Below are 4,946 nucleotides of genomic sequence, written 5' to 3'. Positions count from 1 at the left end.
AAAGTATTCTTGCATTGAGGGAGTACTTGAGTGGAGGCCCAATGTCCATCTGCTATCTTAATAGTAAACCTATAAATATATACACAGAAATCTATTCCCCCATCCTCATATATAAATATATTTGCATATGTCCATGCCTTTATGTAGATCTCTATAAATGCCCTTTGCCTCCTAGTTCTTTCCTCTATTTCCTTCTACTTTCCTCTTGTCCCGCAATCATGTTCATTTGGGTTTCAGTAATTCCTCTCGGTTACATTACCCTTGATCACGCCCTACCAGGCCTCCTACACCCTCCTCACCACTGATTTGGATCACTTGTTGTCCCCTTGTCCCTGTGTTAGTTAACACCACTTTCTTTCCAAGGAGAGTTTTTATAAAGGAGAATAGCCTTAGTGTATCTGAAGAAGACATCATAGGCAGAACTAGCATATTGCAAAGCATGCAGGGACCGCTATTCACATTATTCTGGTTTCTAAAAGAATGGTGGCTTTGAAGTTGTACAATACCATAGACCAGAGCTGGTGAGAAATTAGGATCTATCCTTACAGTTTTTAGAGAGGATAAGCTATTTTCCTTTGAAAATTCCAGCTGGGATAGGTGAAGTACTGGGTCTTTATCATAGTACAAGTGGCTTAAATGGTAGGCTTTTTAAGCCTACCATCTACTCCTTTGGTTCCCAACATATCTGCCTGGAAGAAGGAATGTCAGAGAGTCAAGCTACCATCAGAAACCTGAGAGCGAACCAAGAAGGGAACACAACAGACCAGCAAAGGAAGCAAACTCAAGAAACCCCTAAGGAACCCCAAAATAGCCTTCAAGGTAGGAGGGACAGTGCCCACAACCTCCCATGACTGGTGGGGAAACAGTCATAAAGGTCAGCAGACAGACCTGAATTATATATGCTTTTTCTTTCTTTTTTTTTGCTAGTTTTTTCTTTTTTTATTAAATCTTTTGATTTCTTTTGTTTTGTCTTTGTTATTCTTGTTTTCAAGCCTGAGGAGAAAGCAATGGGCCGAAGGTTTGGGAGGGACCTGGGAGGAGGATGAGGCAGGGGAAAGGAGCGGGGAGCAAACAACACTATAGATAGGGGAACAACTAGGGAATTAAAAGCAACAACAAAGGGCTCAAGTAGTAAGGAAATGTTTTGAAAATGAGGATGGCAACAAATATACAAATGTGTTTGACACAGTGGATGTATGTATGGATTGTGATAAAGAGTTGTACGAGCCCCCAAAAATGATTTTTTAAAATAAAATAAAATAAAAACAACAATGAGGAGGATGTAGAGATCCCGGTGATGTTAGAGCAACAGCAATCTAAGTGAATGGAATTACTAAGAGGCAGAAGAAGGATAAGCATGGTGGTGGGGCAGGAAAGGTAAAAGGAAGCAGAGATCTAGGAAGTAAAGCTATGGATAGAGGAATAAATGTAGGTGTGTACTTATGTAAATATATTAATTCGTAAAAAGTAGAGGTAGTGGCATATGTACACATTTATATGGCAATACACTAAGGAAGTGGATGGACTTTGGGCCTCTGCTTGAGATCCCTCAACACAAGAATACTTTGCTTTAACAACCGGGCATTCTGTGATGCTCACCCTCCCCACAATTGCTGAAGACAAAATGGTGCATAAGCAAATGTGGTAAAGAAAACTGATGGTGCCTGGCTACCAAAGATACAGCATCTGGGTCTTAAAGGCTTAAAGTTAAACAAGTAGCCATCTAGCAGAGAAAGCAACAAGCCCACATGGAAGAAGCACACCAGCCTGTGAGATCATGAGGTTTTGAAGGAATCAGGCAACAGGCACCAGAAGATTCAAAACAAAACAAAAAAACATATTGTTGAGAACAAAGGGGGTCGATACAGAGACCCAAAACCCATCTGTAAACAATAGGACATCTCCTCACAGAAGGGTCACAAGGAAGGGATGAGTTAACCATGACACAGTATAGCACCGATGAAACATACAATATCCCTCTGGTTCTTTGAAGCTTCCTTACCCCACATTATTATGACCCAAGCCGTGCCTTTTAGTTCTGGCTAGACTAAAGTGACCAGATTTTAACATTGGTAAAGCAGGACACGATTGATAAAACTCATATCCTGGCGAAATAGCCAGATGGCAGCCAAAAACCATATACCCTAGCCTGTCGTACATTCTTTCTAAGAGTTCTGTGAAATTGGCTGTCATACTGCCTGGTAACATTATAAATTAATAAATCTGTTTACATAGCCATTGGGCCCTCTTTATCAAGTCATAAAAGAATACAAACACTTTGATTTAGACTCCTATGTCTAGAACTCCACATTAGAGCATTTGAATAAATGAAAAATCTATGCACCAGTGACTATCCCCAAATTAAAAAAAAAAAAAAAGTAACTAAAGATTCAACAATAAGGCAGTAAGAAAATGGTTAGGTAAATTGTGATACAATTCCTCAAGGGAATGTTACTAAACTATCATAAAGAGACTCTAGCAACAGTAGAATGTTGAAATAAAAGTAGAAACTAGAGTGGACTGTGCTCTATGATTGAAACTATAAAAACATGCCTAAAAGGGAAGATGTGAGAAGGAAAATTCAGAAATGTTCATTGAAGATCTATTGTTGAGAAATTACAAGTGGATGGTGACGGAGTAACACAGACCAGAGGGACTCCACAGAAATCAGCCCAGGAGAGTTACTAAGAGGGAAATTCAATACTGCTGGATCGCAGGAGAAGCATCATAAAGATAAGTAGGCACAAGGTTTTGAGGGGGCTTTGGGCTTACCTCAGTGGATGCCGGCTAGGGTTTCACCTAGTCCCGCCACTGTCTCGGACAGAGCTTAATCTCAACACAGCCACGGTTTGGCATCACCTCGGGGCAGGGATTAAACACTTGCAGTCCCATGGGCAAGGCTCAGGGCTCAGCTATATTGTTACTTTTGTTTCCCCCTCTTCTCTCTATTCCCCCACAGTCTCAACAGGCTTGGTTTTTTTTTATGTTGTTCTCCTCTTTGTCTCTTCCCTGTTCTCTCTCACACCACTGCCGACCCCCAGACCACTCCCCTTAGCCTAGGACATTTACACCTGCACCCCACCCAGTTAGGTGAGCTCCTCTCTGTGCAGCAAAGCCTGAGGTTGGGGAAAGACTGGTAGACCTCCACCAAGGGATACTCCGCCTAACTTCTTACGGGGGAATTCCTGCCTGTGTGGCTGGGGGAGTTCCTATTTTTCTTCTGTTGTCCCATGTGACTCAGGGAACTTCCTCCTGCCTCCCTTAGTGCCTCACACAGCCTATGGCAGCTCGGGCAACACTCGCCAACATTTCAAGCTGCTGCAGGAACCTCAGTCCAACCTCTGCAGTGATCTACCTGGCCAGGGCAATTCTGCCCACCATTTGTGGTGTTCTACACCAAATCAGGCAACCCACCAGCCTTCTGGGGCACTCCCTTTGAGAGTGAAGCCACAGGAGGATAAAGTGGTAGGTTAATTCCATAGTGAAATTAACTGTAATCAGTTCAAAGAAGCATTCCTACAAGTCTCCCAGAGAGAGTCAGTGCTCTTCGACTCCCTGGAGAATGGAACCTGTCTCCTCTAAAACAACGCAAGGCAAACAGCCACAAGCCCCAACAACCTCAATGAAATAACAGGAGAAACAAAAGGCAATGGCAGAAGATGTCCCAAACATAACAACATGCATAGACGAAGCACACATTGAGCTGCCACAGAAATTTTCAGAACGCTGTTTGGAGTCATACAGGATATGAGGGAAACAATAGAAAAAAAGGATGAAATGATAGAGTAGATAAAGTCTATACACCAAAGGGAAATACAAGAGCTTAGGCAGGAGATAACAAAAACCAGTAGCAGGCTCACAGACATTGAGAATCGACTGGAGGAAGCAGAGAAGTGCACCACTGACTTGGAGGACAGCCAAGCAGATTTTAACAAACATGAGCAAAAACCTAACACAATCATCAGAGAATCTGAAGAAAACCTAAGAGCTATGCCTGATGCTATGAATAGGAACAACATCAGAATGATTGGATTACCGGAGGAAAACACAACAAAGAAGTCATCTGCAACAATTGTGAGAGAATTCTTCGAGGAAAACATCCCCAGCTTAATGAATGAAAACCAAGCAACCATATAAGAGGCTGAAAGAACATCAGCTAGACCAAATCCCTAGAAGAAGTCACCAAGGCACATAATAGTTAAACTATCCAACTTTGAGGAAAAGGAGAAAATCATGAGAGCAGCTAGGGAAAAACAAGCAATCACATATAAAGGTTCCCAAACAAGAATATGCTCAGACCCACTAGCAGACACTATGAAGAAGAGGAGAGAGTGGAGTAACATATTCTAAAAATTGAAGGAAAACAATGCAAACCCAAGAATACTCTACCTGGCCAAATTATTGATCAAAATAGATGGAGAAGTAAGAGTCTTCCCAGACAAGGAAAAACTCAAAGAATATGTTAGAAGAAACCCAGCCCTAAAATGATCCTTGCCACCCAGTATGGGCAGAAGAACAACACTCACCAAGCATAAATAAGAGACCACCACATAGAACAACCTCACCCAGAGGGCAACAAAGAGAAAACAGACCCCAAGATAGCATTGGCTTAAGGATGGAATGAAGTCAAGAATGATCCACATCCACACCCACATGCATAACACACTAATAAGAAAGTATGGTAGGAAAACGCCTAACACAAAAGTTATAGGATGACATCAGAGTCCGCAGATGGAGATAATAACCCTGAATATCAATGGCCTGAACTCAGGCACTAAAAAACTGAGGCTAGCAGACTTGCTTAGAAAACACAACCCATCAATCTGCTGCCTACAGGAGACACATCTCAAGGCTACAGACAAAAATAGGCTGAGAATCAAAGGCTGACGGAAAGGCAAACAAAGCAAACAGCAATTCAAAAAAAGCAGGGATTACAATCCTAATCT

General features: G+C 42.0%; 1 protein-coding gene across 1 annotated transcript in view; it reads right to left on the bottom strand.

The window, feature by feature from the left end:
* Positions 1-4,946, bottom strand: part of TMEM62 (transmembrane protein 62) — a gene marked incomplete at its 5' end in the record, with an annotated part of 49,836 nt that overhangs the window by 20,119 nt on the left and 24,771 nt on the right. The window lies entirely within an intron of this gene.

Source organism: Echinops telfairi, unplaced genomic scaffold, assembly GCF_000313985.2.
Source record: "Echinops telfairi isolate 266 unplaced genomic scaffold, ASM31398v2 ScPeMD7_8;HRSCAF=38, whole genome shotgun sequence".
Taxonomy (NCBI): domain Eukaryota; kingdom Metazoa; phylum Chordata; class Mammalia; order Afrosoricida; family Tenrecidae; genus Echinops; species Echinops telfairi.
Note: the sequence above shows the minus strand (reverse complement) of the source record. Positions and strands in the feature narration are given on the sequence as shown.